The sequence below is a fragment of the Rhinichthys klamathensis genome, unplaced genomic scaffold, assembly GCF_029890125.1.
Source record: "Rhinichthys klamathensis goyatoka isolate OS25496 unplaced genomic scaffold, OSU_Roscu_1.1 h1tg000258l_1, whole genome shotgun sequence".
Classification (NCBI taxonomy): Eukaryota; Metazoa; Chordata; class Actinopteri; order Cypriniformes; family Leuciscidae; genus Rhinichthys; species Rhinichthys klamathensis.
Genome location: NW_026606780.1, coordinates 938133 through 954916, shown reverse-complemented (window position 1 = coordinate 954916; position 16784 = coordinate 938133). Strand labels below are relative to the sequence as shown.

At 38.7% G+C, this 16784-nt stretch overlaps 1 protein-coding gene across 1 annotated transcript in view; it reads left to right on the top strand.

Annotated features, from left to right (window-relative positions):
* The first annotated feature begins 4506 nt into the window (after window positions 1-4506).
* The window catches only part of ccdc102a (coiled-coil domain containing 102A), a 76008-nt gene continuing 63730 nt past the window's right edge, over window positions 4507-16784 (top strand). Inside the window, exon 1 of the mRNA XM_056267309.1 lies at window positions 4507-4665. The gene's annotated coding sequence lies outside the window, so the exon portion shown is untranslated. The remainder of the gene's footprint in view (window positions 4666-16784) is intronic.

The window sequence follows — 16784 nt, the reverse complement described above, 5'->3', positions numbered from 1 at the left end:
TGACCTTTCTCTAGCTTCATACATTTTCTTTGTCCGGTGCAAAAGATGTTCAAAGTTCCCTTATACTTGTACTTGTGGTAAATACTTGTACTTGTAAAAAATACCTGTGGTCTTAACAACTCTAAACATGTCGTGAATGTACATTTCCTGAAGAAAATGTGAGTGGGTGATGATGTGGGGCGATTTTAATTCCAAAGGCCAAGGACACTTTATCAGGATGCATCCTGGATCCATGAAATAACTGCCTCTATGGGAATTTAACATAGGGGTGTCCAGACTTATGCCCCCTGTATTTAAGGAAGAACATTTATTTATTTACGATACATTATTCATTCACAAAGGAAATTGGTGTCCCTAAAAGTTGGATTTTTCCTCATTTTTTAATTAAGGCATTAAGATTAATTTCCAAAAGCTGATTTTTTTATTCCTCTTTTTAGTCAACTTTAGCATGGGTGTATTATTCACTTATGCTGAGCAGTGCGCACTGTATATATACACTCACCGGCCACTTTATTAGGTACCCCATGCTAGTAACGGGTTGGACCCCCTTTTGCCTTCAGAACTGCCTCAATTCTTCGTGGCATAGATTCAACAAGGTGCTGGAAGCATTCCTCAGGGAGTTTGGTCCATATTGACATGATGGCATCACACAGTTGCCGCAGATTTGTCGGCTGCACATCCATGATGCGAATCTCCCGTTCCACCACATCCCAAAGATGCTCTATTGGGTTGAGATCTGGTGACTGTGGAGGCCATTTTAGTACAGTGAACTCATTGTCATGTTCAAGAAACCAATTTGAAATGATTAGAGCTTTGTGACATGGTGGGAGTAGCCATCAGAGGATGGGTACATGGTGGCCATAAAGGGATGGACATGGTCAGAAACAATGCTCAGGTAGGCCGTGGCATTTAAACGATGCCCAATTGGCACTAAGGGGCCTAAAGTGTGCCAGGAAAACATCCCCCACACCATTACACCACCACCACCAGCCTGCACAGTGGTAACAAGGCATGATGGTTCCATGTTCTCATTCTGTTTACGCCAAATTCTGACTCTAACATCTGAATGTCTCAACAGAAATCGAGACTCATCAGACCAGGCAACATTTTTCCAGTCTTCAACTGTTCAATTTTGGTGAGCTCTTGCAAATTGTAGCCTCTTTTTCCTATTTGTAGTGGAGATGAGTGGTACCCGGTGGAGTCTTCTGCTGTTGTAGCCCATCCGCCTCAAGGTTGTGCGTGTTGTGGCTTCACAAATGCTTTGCTGCATACCTCGGTTGTAACGAGTGGTTATTTCAGTCACTGTTGCCCTTCTATCAGCTCGAACCAGTCTGGCCATTCTCCTCTGACCTCTGGCATCAACAAGGCATTTCCGCCCACAGAACTGCCGCTCACTGGATGTTTTTTCTTTTTCGGACCATTCTCTGTAAACCCTAGAGATGGTTGTGCGTGAAAATCCCAGTAGATTAGCAGTTTCTGAAATACTCAGACCAGCCCTTCTGGCACCAACAATCATGCCACGTTCAAAGTCACTCAAATCAACTTTCTTCCCCATACTGATGCTTGGTTTGAACTGCAGGAGATTGTCTTGACCATGTCTACATGCCTAAATGCACTGAGTTGCCGCCATGTGATTGGCTGCTTAGAAATTAAGTGTTAACGAGCAGTTGGACAGGTGTACCTAATAAAGTGGCCGGTGAGTGTATATATATATATGTATATATATATATATATATATATATATATATATTGAATATACATACAAGGTACAATATAGATTGTTTCACAGCAGCTTCACAATAGTAACAAATTCAAAATCGCCTGAGAAGCAGCTTGGCCAACAAGCCAATTGTGTCAATATTCAGCTCAAGTCACTTCAGTGTTGATTCAGTTCAGTTCAATAACCGTAACATTCATAAATTATGCATATATACTGTATATACAGTGTATTTGTGCACATACAAGTCTGACAAACTCCTGCACACTGAACAAGCAAAACACAAGAGAGTAGTGTTTTGTGTTCAGAGTTTCAAGAAATTGAGCCATAGTTTCAGAAATTTTGTGTAAGCAATTTGAAAAAACTGTAACTACCTGAACTTGTTTAATGTTTTACAGAAAGAGTGATTTATTCGACAAATTGGTTTAGGCTATTGAGAATTTGGTTCAGAGAATGGCGTTTAGTGTTTTAGCAATTCAGAAAAACTGTATATTGTTTCCATCCATTGTTGTCATCACCATTCAGTGCAACATTTTGAGTCAATTTTGGCACTGTGGACTTGTAGCCTATTATGTGCAATTGGTTTGATCACATCATTAGGAACAAATGTGAACAATTTTGAGAAGTTGTGTGTAAACGATGACAACTTTGTGGTTGTGTTTAACTCTTGCCACTTGTGTTTACTGTTTTGCAACAGAGTGAGTAAGAATGTGTTTAGATTTTTGTAAAAAAGAGTGCATGAGATTAGCAAATGGTGTCCCACTGCCTGAACTTGTTAAGGTTTTACAGAAAGAGTGATTTATTTGACAAATGGGTTTAGGCCTTTGAGAATTTGGTTCAGAGAATGGGGTTTAGTGTTTTAACAATTGTGAAAAACTGTAATACTTGATATCTAATTGCTTTTTTCTGTTTCAGCATCATATTCATCTTTTATTTTTGTTTATTTTAAGCCTGCTTTTACTGGGTTTTTTTCCAACTGCTTACACACAAAATCCTTACTTGTCACACAATTTCTTAAACCTGACACCCAAACACCAGAACCACACACCAAGGGCCCTATTTGAACGATCTGCTCGTGCACGAGGTTAAAGCGCACATGCAGCAGATCTACGGGACAAGTAATTCTCGGGCTTCGACTCAGTTTTCAATTTCATAAAACACTTTTTGCAAACCACAACACACAATTCTCTATGTAAAACACAAAAATCCAACAGGAAATATCTTGATTTCCTTTTTGAAACACAACCTATCAAAGTGACACACTAATTCATCAGTGCCTCACACTAACAAAGGTCAAGTTATAGTTTTTTCGGACTAATACTGTATTCACAACAACAAATAATAAATAGTTTGGTTTCAATTTTGCTTTTGTGTTACTGTGAAATTTTCAACATCTCTCTGCCAATTACTTTCAATATTGTACAGAAATGTACATAGGAGCTCATGAAAGAAGAGCTTTGGTTTTAAATAACTGTGTGTATGATATATCCAAAAATATAATATTATGGCAAAGGTGATGTGTCCGCTCAGTTATTACTGGGGATATGGCTCCCACTAGAGGACGTTTAGGTCACTTTTAGGCATTTTGTTTTTCTTCAGCATGTTTTTGTATAGGCCTAGATATAGCGGTGCATATAGCTACTTTTGTCAGTTTGATAACCTCTGTGTGTTCTTACAATGTGAATGAATTTGGCTTTGCTTTGCTTTAATTTCTTTAATTTGCCTCGGATCCTGTTCTTTCTACAAAAACTATGTTCCACCCATTCTCTTGTGACTTGCTCTAAATACACCCAGTCTCACTGACAAACTTTCTCCCTCTGCTACCAATTACATTGCTCTTTACACCCCTTCTGTCTCGCACTATATCCACCCAGTAGGGGGTGATTTTCAGAACAGAGACAGACCCCTCCTGATGATAGGATAGAGAAAGATGTAGCTGCTTTGGCAGGTGGCCTTATCTGCTGCCTGCACGGTTTGTTAATGGGTAATCTATGCTGCCACTATCAATGAGATCAAACCTTTAGCTTTGGAACTGCTGCACAAGTTTGTGGGGCTGAAGCTAAAGAGATTCAAATACAGTGTTGTTTTGTTACAGGCTGAGGTCATAAAATGTGTCTGGACCTTTTTGTGTTAAATGAACAGACAAAATGTATAGGCTACATTTAATCCTTGAATATAATCTAATTCGCTTAAAACAATATAAATACAAACAACAAAATCGGCATCATAATACATATCTAACCTCATTCCACATGTGCACAATCCATTGTGTTAACCCTATAAAGCCTGGTGTATCATATTTGATAGGCATACATGAAGGCCTCTACATTACAAATCAAAACTTTGCTGAAAAACTTGTACACAATATTCTATGTATCTTTGGCCCTCTTGGGAGTTCATACATTTCAGCGAGTAAACAGCTTTTTTTTGGTGTCAAATGTTTAGTGATTTCATAAATTAAATGAAAGAGTGACTTTTATATTGTGTTAATTTCTCAGGATGAACATTTACTGGACTGATTTTCTTTCATATTTATATTTTCTTTTATATTTTGTCTAAGTTTCAATCATTTTCATTGCAGGTTTAGTAAAACTAACTGTGGTATTTTGGCATACACTATGTAACATTGTTACATTTCTGTAAGGCACTGTCAGTTTTCTCACATATTTTTTTTTGTTGCAAAATGCAGGTTATTGTAGGCTAGCCTATGATGTGTTGACAAAATGCTTCCAGGCTGGAAGTTTCGTGACGGTGAAGGCGCCGCCTCCGTTCTGTTCTGTTATCCCTCCCTTTCTTCCATCCTCCGCTCACATTGCTCTTTCCTTCGGTGGGAAAATTCCTGCTGGAACATCCACGGTGGATTTGAACTCGGGAATTGTAGTGGAAAAGTAGAATTCTGCAAAACACGCCGGAGGATTTCCTCGCATGTTCTTCCTCACATTGTTCAGGTATGTGCACGTTCTAATGGTTCATGGCATGATCAGAGAGATGTATTGTTGTGAATTATCCGAACAGCGGTGTCGAGTGACATTCAACACGATAGAAATGTGCACGCAGACGTCGTTGTATACACGCTGAACTTCCCAAATATACAGTTTACCCGTGAATTGCTACGCTGTTTACCTTGAAGCCGACGTGTTGCTGTTACAAACAGTATCTTGTTACGTTGAGTCACGTCGTTGGAAATGTAGTATAGATCCTATGTGAAAAACAAATGTTATGGAGGGTGAAGTAGAAAAGTTTCATCGTCGTTAGTCTTTTTATTATTGTTTTTGAATCAGACTTTATATATGCATTGTTTATTTGATCTTAAAAAAGTGAGTGATAAGCTTAAAATTGACTGAATATAAGTTACAGTTGGACTATGTGGAACAAAGTCCACTTCCTATGCAAGCCATAGTCATTCATTCATGTTGAATGGCATGTTACAGACTTAAATGTAACCCAGTGACTCAAAGCCATTCAAATGTAGACTTTTGTGGGGTTGTGGATGTATGCTTTTCAGAAAGAATGCATCATTTATTTAGTTTCTTAAGGCCTATAATGCAATAACTCTCCCCCTCTGTCAAACTTATAGTAGGCCTACATAACTTTGTCACTAACTGGCTAATGACAGTTGAAAATAGGGCTTTTAAGACCATGACATCTGTTTTCCTCTGGGCTGGATTGTCCCCTTTAACGCCCAGTTGTAAAAGAGGCAGGTAAAAAAGAAGAAGAAAAAACAGGGCTTCCTTTACACAAAAACAGTGTTAATTGGAGGTCACAAAAGTTCAATAAAGCCACCGCGGTGCTCACTTTTTCCACACTCGAAATAGCAAATCTGTGACCACAGAGAAATAGATTTTGGTGATATATCCCCTAATAGCTGTCAGAGGAGTTTATCCGACTAATTTATAGTTATCCAAGAATATTGATTTGCTTCCTAAAAACAACACGCATGCCCCTGAAATGATGATTTGTAAATTACATGGCATTTATCATTTGTTTTTTTTTCTCTTGTGTCTGTCTTCATGTTTTTTTTCTTCAACTTTTTCAAAGGAATGTTCTAGAATCCCACATCTGGAGCACTCTGGTCACCCACAGATATAGTGATTTCTTCTTCCTCCTCTGCATCACTGCATTAAAAGAGGAACAGTCAAGGCCACACTGAGCCTGGCCCTGTGGCCACCCTAACCACAACCATCCCAACTGCAATCGCAATGACCAGTTATGTTGTCAGGACCAGATTGAGTTTGAATATAGTTTGTAAGTTCCAAGGACGTTGGGCTTGGTGCATAAAATGTCCCTCTGTCCTACTGTGTCTTTGGATTTTTTTCAGAATAGTTAACGGAAAATTAACATTTTATCATTGTTTTTATCATTCCAAACCTGCATTACTTTGTTCTTTGAAACAAATAATTTAATATTTTAGGAAATCTTTAAACATCATACAAGGCCAGTTTCTAGTGATCACAGCTGTTAAGCTCCAATAATTTACACTAAAAGCACCATAAAAATAGTCCATGCTGTATTTTCTAATAATTTTATATTACTGGTCTTTGATCAAGCTATATGATAGCTTTGTGTGAGGAACAGATTCATGTCATTATTCAATGACAGTGTTGCCCTCCAGTGAGTTGTTAAGGCCACAACTGCTCTGACAGGATCAGTGATTCGTAAACAAGCAATTGAATCTAAATTGTGACTTCGATTTCAATCTTTTACTCTGGATTCAACACACATGTTGTGTGGACTATTTTATATATTTTTTAGTCATTCTTGGTTCTTAACAGATGAATTGCTATTTTATATTCGTAATGCTATTTTGTCTAAATAAAATAAAATATATTTTTTAAATCAATAATTTTAAATGCTACAAGTGAATTTATGCATCACAGTATTATAATGTACATAATGAAACAAATGATATTAATTTTACACTTGCTAATGATTTACAAAAGACTCTTAAGTGAACATTAGATGACGGCAAAGGTAATCTAAATGTAAAAATAAGGAAAATGAGCACCAATTAAATATCCAATATCGGCAATAACCATTATGGTACCACTACACAGTATTGTGCATCCCTGTTGAATGTTTCACTGAAAAATAACAGCAGGCAAGTTTGAAACAACATGAGCATTAATAAATAATGGCAGAATTGTCATTTTGGGTGAGCTATTTCTTTAAGATCAAAACAGCACAGAAAACTGGCAGTGCTTGTGTATAATGGAGATCTTTCTGTATACAGGTGTGTCGATGGCCTTCATCATCTTGATTTAATTGCACATCTTGTTTTGGTCTGGAGGTCAGACCTGCCAGACTCCCCCTCCCTTTCAACTGTCAACCTGGCAGTGGTCAGCAGATGGTGGATTGCTTTGTGAAATACCTCCGTAAGCCACCAAGCCTCCCTCCTTCTCAAGGAATTCGCTTCACTTATGGTAGTGCTAGTGCACCAAGCATGGAGGCAGCTAGCCAGACAGATGGAAGGTGAAGAAGCACTATTGCCCCTTCTGCATATCTTTTCACTGAAAAGAGACCAAATGTATGTGAGTGGTTGCTATGGCGACCTCGCATTTTCAGAGGACTCGGACCCATCTGCTTGCAGGCTGCACGTAGACTGAGAAAGAGAGTGGTAGGGATTTTCATATAGGGTTTTGTGTACGAGCTCCTGTTTGCTTTGTGATTGTGAGAAGCTGCTATTTGTCTAAGCTCACGTACAAAAACCACATCCTTATTTTCGTTTCAAGAGCAGTGCTTTTTTAACGTAGGGTAGCTAAATCAAACCGGTGTTTTTTTATGGTAAAATATTTTGTATTATTTTTATGTTATGGTCAGGTTTTCTTTGTCTAAGCTTTCCCAGAGACACAGCTTCTCTAGCTTGCATGCTGAATTGACAGTGTACCTAAAGTCATTGCCTGTTACAAGCATTCTGGTGGTCCACACCCATCCCCTAACCTCACTTTTAAAATCTCCTCGCTCTTTTTTTTTTTTTCTGGTTCCCAGACCTCTCTCTTTCATGAGCTGTAATCGGTTGTGATAGTTTTGGAACGCAGGCTCTGACTGAAATGTTTCTGTTTCACACAGTTCAGGGATGTGTCTTGACAGAATGAAATGGCTACAGAAAATCTGGTCCTCCTAAATGATTGATTAATCTCTGAATGTGGAATACAAACTCCTTCATAGCAGATCCGCAGGAAACCGAAATACGGTCTTCGAAGAAGAGTCCTACGATCTGACAGCCCTCCTGAGGTACCTCACACCCCCACCGTGATAATTACGGCCAACTCTGAGGTCTGTGTGACCGCAGAACTTTTATGCGGTCTCTTGACAGTCCTTAGCATCAGATAAAGTTTCACACACTCTGGCTGTTTTATAAAGTCGAGTTGAGGGTCAGGATTGATCTTTGTGGAAGCTCCTAATTGGAAGTGGCAGCCAAGCTCATGATTAGCATTTCTGTGATGCACTGTGGTTTGGTGTGATTAATACTATTGTGCTGTTGAAGCCTAAAAAGTTTGTGAAAGTCAAGACAATTTTTTACACTTCTGCTGCACTTTTTTTGTGTCTTTGATTTAAATTGGCGCTCATTCTACCTGCAGAGGCAGCAGACACAATGCATGATTAGCACTTTTGAAAGTTTATTGGTTGAAAAACATCTGCTGTGCTAAGTCAGTTTTAAATAGCAGCAATGGGCTTGCCTTTGGTCTAAAGTTAATGGTAGTATGTATTATTTCCAAAAAGTAAAGTATACTTTACATATTTGTGAAATATTTATGTATATTTCCAATTAATTCATGTATATTATATTTTTGGGGAGTCGCAACAGTATAGGCAGTGAAGCCTTTAAATTTTTTAAAAATATTTTCTTATTATGATATCAGGATTCTGGATGTGGTCAAATTGAACACCATATTTTTTTGTATGTTTTTTTTCCGGCATTGGACTTATTCATTGTCTGGAGCTTCATTTAGTTAAAATAAACATTTAGCCAAAAACATCCATGAATGATTTCTCTCCTACATTTGCGGTATTGTATATTTCAAGAGGTTAAATCTGTTCCACAGTGAATGATGTTTTTTTTTTCTTTTTTTTTTTCTCATACGAATAACTCCAAATAATGTGGATTAATTAAAGGGAAGAGCCTTAGATTTGGCTTTTCGCTTGGAAGTGACTGGCTTTAGTATTCAATATCCATGGAATGGGAGGATAAGTTCTGTCAGCTCTAAATTTGATGCATGGGGTTTGGATTAGGATATTCGATAAGAAACACTGCATTCTCACATATTGTCGCCAGATACCTGGACTCTCTATTTTTCTTTCTTTTTTTCCCCCACCCTAATTTATGTGTGTGGCGAATAAATGTTCTATTCAGAATTGCCTCATTCATGCATGAAGAGTGTTGTGTCCTGATATGAACCAGCACTCGAGTTAATTGCACCAATATTCTTCCCTCATTACAACTTTATGCTCCATCCATATCACTGGTGACGTCTTGACATATTGCAATATCCACTGATTCTGCATCAGTCTGCAAGCTATCCAGATAAGCACTGGGCAAGCATACTGTATTTGCGCACAGCTAATGTTTTTTCAGCCTTTTCTAAAGTTCCTGTTCTTTTGTCACTTCTCCAGCTGTGTCTCTGGACTGTATATTATGGTGGTGACCTCAGTGCTAAAGTTAAGCCTGTTCAAGACCACACTAGCTGTACAGAAAGACATGTGGGAAAAGCAGTTGTTCGTAGTTCATAGTTTTCATTTGTTTTACACGCAGCTCCTCACACATTCATTGGTTTCAAGTTCTCAATGAGACCTTTAAATTCATGTTAATGGGACAAAAAAATAAATAAAGTGATTGTATTTTTCTGATTGCTGTCGTTTACCTGAATCTGTGTGTTGTATCGCAGGCATTCTTGATAAAGATCTTTGGCATTTTGAAGAAGTAGCTCGAGGAAGGAAGTCTGATTGAATAGGGTTAGAGTCGAAAGGATGTTGTCTCGGGGCCCTTGACGACCCCCCTTACTCTCCTTACTGTAGAAACAACTGTTCAGGCCAGCTTCAGAGTGCTTATAAGTCACCTTTTGGCCCTGCATGAGGGGCCAGTCCAACTGGGAATAAATACACTACATCATTGGATATTCTGTGCCTTCCTGTGGCCAATTAGCTTGCACCCCAGGCTCATAAGCAGTCTGCCAGATGCACCATAGCAGTGGTCTGTGGCTTTGAGAGGGAAGGGCTGTGGCACACAGTCTACGAGTGGTTATTAGAGAGGCCCCTCTGAGTCCACGCAAGCCCAGAGATTTGCTGCTTGCTCTTCATTCAGGCTGCAACCGAAATCGAGCCCCTCAAAGACTGTTAAGCTAAAGAATTTGGATGTGTCTAGATAAAATATTGTCCAAACCTTTCAGGCCACTGCAGTTCCCACTTTAATAGAATCATTTACCCAAAAAATCTCTGACTGACTTTCTTCTGTGGAACACAAAGGAGGAAGATATTTAGAAAAATGTCAGAGAAATTGTCAGTGAGGTTCAAAACAACACTGGACCCTATTAACTTTCATTACATGGATATTTTTTCAAAATTGTTTTCCACAAAAAAAAAAAAAAAAGAGTTAAAATGTTCTTCAAAATAGGCTATCTTTTGTGTTCCTCAGAATAAAGTCATACAGGTTTGGAACAACACGATGGTGAGTGAATTTTTGTTTTGTTTTGTTTTTGGGAGAACTTTCCCTTTAAGATCAAATCCGAATCCGAACTCAAACCATGCATCTTGCAGACATTCTTTAATATTTTGCCAGATATTGAGTATGATTATCATTATTCTTTAAGAAGGGTTTGAAAGCTTCAGCCTTGACTGGACGATATCTGGCATGGGATTGGCAGATATTGCACACACTCATAAATGTTAGATCACTTTTGTATTGTTCCGTTGTACCGCTGAGCATAGATGAGAAAACCATGACAAGGCTTTATTTTGTGTTGGCGTCAGCCCTAACTTTAATAGTTGTATTAGTACTGTTCCTTTAGATACAATCATCTTAAAGTCCCCAAGGTGTCTTCATATTTCTTTTCAGTTTTTTTTTAGTTTGATTGGTTTAAAGCCAGCTGTCCATTGAGATCACTGCTGCGTTTGCTTGGCAGTAAGACACTTCGATTGTGATTCCCACTGAACTGGACCTCACGGAAGATGATTTATGTTAACTATCATGTGAGATTCAAAAAGACAAAGTTGTCTTTTTCTCTGTAGCTCAATGGAATGAGTCTTTTTTTAAAAGGTTGGAAACTTGGTGATAAAACTTTTCCTCTTGGGAACTCACATCACACTCTCTGGTCTTGTAGTTTCTCTGTTAGGCCATTAGCTGAGATATTTACAGTGCTTTTATGGTTAGTCACAGATGCAGTAACAGTCGTTGTTGATTAGTCATGTCGGCATACAGACATGAGTCTGGCTTTTTTAAAGTTGACAGGCAAATTGCATTTACATGCCTAATAGTTATTGCACGTATTATGTAGTGCTGCCGCGATTAGTCGACTTAGTCGACGTAATCGACCATGCAAATTAGTCGACGGCAATTTTTTTAGTCGACGTGTCGTTTTACTATTGACCGCTATTTATTTTTGGTCTCCCGTCACAAACGGCTCACTGTAATTCACCTCCACACACCAGTCTGTGCGCCGTGCGCGCCCTGCTGGTTTATCTGCTATCATTTTCCTTCACGTTCCCGCCCACCTTTACTGCTTTGATATGAAAAATTGCGGAGGCAGGTGACGGAGCTTTCACAGTGGGCTCGTTTGCTGCGGTCCGAGTCCGAGCGCGAGCGCGATTGTTCCCGGCGCCCTCCGCAGCGTTGGTCTGGTTTCACACTCAATTCTATCGAACCCTGTTGAGTTTGCGTGCATCTTATGCCATCGCAAACGTGCACGGCGCATGATAGAAAACAGAACGCGGGTCAATATATTGTGTTTTTCAAACGGACTCTTTTGAGGAGACAGTGAATTTCCAAATGTGTTGCCCTGATTGCACGCGCAATGCGCGAATACACTGCAGACTCAACTCTCGCGTATCCAAGGTAAATCATCAACACTATCATCCCTTACATGTGTTTTATTTAACTAAATGCATCATAATCAGCTAAAACGCATGGGCAGGTTACTTAACTTCCTGAACAAGCGCTCCCGAGTCCGTGTTGCTTTCACACATGATTCACGCGAACCGCGGCACGGCCCGCCATGCACGCAAGTGTAAACGCGAGCTAACGTTACATAACTGCGTGCCTGCCTGCTTTCAGCGCGACTCATAGTGGGCTAGACTCTTTCAATTCAATTCCAATTTATTTGTATAGCGCTTTTCACAGAAAATGCATTGGATCTACTTTACTATTCAGAGTGATGTTATCAGTTATGCTTTTCAGAAATGTACATAAATTAATCATGATTAGCTTACTGTACATTTTTTAAGGCAGAACAAAGAGCTTATTTAAGTAATACATACATGTTTGTTATTAGAGGATTAGATTAGGACTCTGACTAATATGGCATAGCCTAATGGAAATGCAGATACTTAATGCTTAGATTGTTATAATAAATAAAAATAATGTGGACACAACGAAATAAACACTTGATTTTTTTTTTTAATTAGTCGTTTAGATTAGTCGACTAATCGAAAAATTAGTCGAAAGATTAGTCGTTAGAAAATTAGTCGTTAGTGGCAGCACTAGTATTATGTTTAATTAAAGTTCCTGTCCTACATTCTAAAAAAATTTATAGACAAAGATGCCAGACGGAATATTTTAAAGGCATAGTTCGCCCAAAAATGAAAATACTGTCATATACTCTCATGTTGTTCCATAATACTTTTGTTTGACTTGTAAGCAGAATTTTCAATGAAACATGAAAGATTTCTGAAAGATTTCTTCTTTGAAAGTCGATTCACAACTATGACACTAAAGACTTATAAAAATTTTAAGTTTGAAAATAAATATCCTTAAATCTCTATTTTAATCTGGACTACAACATGCCCCATGATATTGATTGAATATATATGTTTTGATTCTTTATTGTTTAGTCACACTTTACAATAAGGCTCCATTATTTAATATTAGTTTATTCATTAGTTAACATAAACTTTTTTGCAACCTATTTCAATATCGTGATAAAACAGTATACTGTGATAAAAGCTTCAGCAATAGAGAAAACATGAAAATGTTATACCGTCACATGCCTAAATATGTTCATAATATATAGCAATTGTTTCTCTTCAGAAGACTTTGATTAAACTGCTCGATTCACCCAAAACGGTGATTTCAAAAAGTTCATAAAGTTTGTAAAATAAATCTCTCTTTATGAACTTTTTGAATCATCAGAGTTTTGGGTGAATGGACTTTAAATGGAGGGACAGAAATCTTTCAGGTTTCATTAAAAACCTTTTCATTTGTGTTTCGAAGATGAACAAAAGTCTTAAGGGTTTGGAATGAGGGTGAATAATTGATGACAGAATTTACTTTTTTTTTTGTGAACTATCCCTTTAAGAAATAAAAAAACATTGTCAGTCTGAGAACAGTGGGAGAGGGTTTTCCTAGGATGTGTTGTCAGAAGTTGATGGACTTTGCTTATGTGCTCAATTGTTGAGTCTGTTTTGATGGTTTTACCGCCATAAACTTTCCATTGCAAATTGTGATATGACCTCTAACCTGCTGCTTTTTGCCTGAACAATTAATCTGATTGGTCGGTCAAACAGTTTGCCTCATGTTTTTTTCATTTTCCACTTTGTATATTTAAACATAAAAGCAACTAGAAACAATGTGTTCCTTCTGTCTGAAATTAACATACATTATGACTGTGTTTATAGCGCTCTGTCCTTTAATCAAAGGAAAGTATGTGAGAGAAATAGGGGTGTTTGTTTTCTTTCTGGCGGATGGGTTCTCCTGATGGCTTTTGTGTTCTCTGGCTGAACCACAGACTGATTTAGATGATTTAGTCTCTTTTGTTTCTCCATTCATAACCAGAGCTCTCTTCAATGGTTGGATGCTTATTAAGAAACATGGAAGTTAATATACCTCCATATTATCCTTATTTAAATGACCTTAAATAGCTTAATTGTCTCAATATGTCTGCAGTTAAAAAATTCTGTATAGCATTACAATATTTATAGATCATGCAATATATAACAAATTTGAAGGTATTATTAGATCTTTACCGACCACAGGCGTCAAGTGGAGTCTTTATGTTGTGCGTGTGTGTGGTTGTGCTGCTGTGGTGTATCATGTTCCTCATCTGATCCTCATTAGAGACGGGGAACACAAGGAGTCTGTCTGTGGGACCGTAGACGGTCTCATCCTCTCTGGATGCGTCTTAGCCTTAAGTTGCACTGTACCACCAAAGAAATGACTTGGACCCAGACAGATGACCTTTATAATCCGTCTGCGTTGCTGTGAGTGTCAATTGTTTGTCAGTTTGTTTCATGAGTTTGAAACAGTAAGAGAGGTCAAAAAGCCACTTTTGTGTCTAAACTCCTCCTTTTTGAATCCAGAGTCTTTGAGTCCACATGAGGGTTCAGGAGGGTTGACAGAGCTGCTTCAGACCGGTATTGGTTCAAAAATTGGTACCTAATTTTGCTCTATTTCTATTCATCTTGAAATGATACCTGTGAAAGCTCAAAGCACAAATACATACTTCTGAATCAGTATGACATAAGCACATTCCTAAGTTTAGAGGTTAAATGGATAGTTCATAGCCTGACTTCATCATACTCTAATTCTAGTCAGAATGTGAGTCTGATACTGCTCCATAGGGCTTTGATTATGAGGCGTGTCTTAACCGAACCAGGAAAAAAAAACCTCTGCACTCAATTGGATAGACCTACTACAACCAATCAGAGCAACGCAGTAAGTGTTTTTTTATGAGCTACGCAAATTGTCAACAGACCTCAACTACACGCACGCTGGAAGAAGTAGTAAAATAATGAGTGTTGATTCTTTTACTTGGTCCTCCATGAGTGCGACCAAAGGAGAAACCACAACGACCACAGGGTTTTCATTGCGTCCCATCTTCTTAGCGACCATCGGAGCCAGCTGGTAAATTAAAGTTTTGCTGAATCCCGTAGGAAGGACGGCAAACACATCTTTCCGATCGACAAATGTCTTGATTGCAGTTCTCTGTTCGTCTATTAAAATGAATGTGCTGTCGATTTCTTTTACAACAGACGCAATAGCGGAATCTATACATCTCGATTCTCCAGCTGCAGTCATCTCTGAGGGAAACCAGTTCAACCCAAGCGCTCTTTGATAACGTGATGATTACGTAACTGCAGATCATCTGTCCATCATCCTATAAAGGCCGCCCTGGCAATTTGATTGGCCCGACTAATTCTGAACCGATCATAATTACTCCTCAATGGAGCGAGTCCAGACCGAACTTCCCGACCAAAAATGTTGTGGGCGGGGTTCGGGCTGGCATCCAGGCTACTGTAGATAGTTCAACCAAAAAGGAAAATTCTGACTTCATTTACTCACCCTCATGTTGTTCTGAACCTCTATAACTTACTTTCTTCGATGAAACATGAAAGATGATATTTTATCCATACAATAGAAGTCAAAGGTAACCAAAATGGTTTGGCTACCAACATTACTCAAAATATCTTCTTCTGTGTTCCACTGAAGAAAGTCAGTCATGCAGGTTTGGAACGACATGAGGGTGAGCAAATGAAGACAGAATTTTCATTTTTGGTTGAACTATCCCTTTAAGGGTGTGTTCACACTTGTATTTTGATTCTCTTGGTTATTTAAGTCCGGTCCAAAAAGGAAAAGATACATTAGTCTAGGGATGTCACGGTGAGGACATTTTCACGCCGCTAAATAGACAACACTGGTATTACCGATAACACCAGGTGGGGAGATATTGTATATAACTTGTGGGCATCAGGGAGCCGCTATCAATATGCAGTGTATTGAAATCACGCTCTCGCTTTTCACTTTGAATTCACAATCATGTATACTCTGTGTTTGGGGAGCGGTACTACTGCATATTTTACAAGATGACGAATCAATCATGCTCAGGATCTGTTGCACATGCACCAAATCCTTCACCATCTCTCTTAACTCTCATCATGTGATAAGTAAAATCTGCTCTTGCTGCACTGTGCTACGACTCTGACCGCAGGAGATCGTGGTTCCGACAGCTGTACCGAACTGTAGGCAACATCACTCCTATCACGAGAAGAACCAGGTGTGGTTGAGCATTCTGTCCTTTTGACATCACATCCTGTTTTTGGTTGGTTTAGATGTCTTTGGTCCATGTTGCATTCATATTTCAGTCAAACTGCGCCAAAGTTTGTTTGGAAGCAGACTGAGACCCTTATTAAAAGGAACTACACTAACAGAGCAATCACACTAGGGTTAGTTTTAGTCTAACCAAACCTGCCAAGCGTGAACACACCCTAAGAAGCACCTTGTCTACTTTGAATATGGATTGTAGATATATGCAGAGACCTCAGCAGTTTTGCTGCTAGAGTAAGCAGATAAATGATATCACCTCTCTCAGGCCCTCATTCTGAGGCAGATCTATCCTTTTGAATAAGTAATGGCAAACTGACACTGGTGCAGATCACCAGAAAGCCACCATCTTTGCTACTTGACTTCATCCTGTGTTAAAAGAATTCTGTCGTCATTTACTCGCTCTCATGTGATTCTAAACATTACTGACTTTCTTCTGTAGTAGTAGTTGTAGTAAAGAATTTGGTGTATGCATAGCCAACATACCATATAATATGGAGGCTATTTCCAAGGAGTAGCAGTAATAAGACATATGTACTGTAGTACGAAGTGACTTATGGCTCAAAATCAATAGCCAGCTTACTGTGTCGAATGTAAATCACTCGTCAGTCCAGTTAACTGTCAGCTGAGTGTAATTATGGTGTTCTCTGTGTCCATCACATCAGCTTCAGCACTTCAAACTAACAAGTTTAGCCCAAGGACAGGATCTAAGGCTCATGTGTTAATTAGTCTAGATGCACAGTGTCCTCATCAGTCTGCATTTAGAAGTGTGGCATGCAGCAGGGGGCACATTTATAAACCTTATCAGCCTGGCTCATGAAT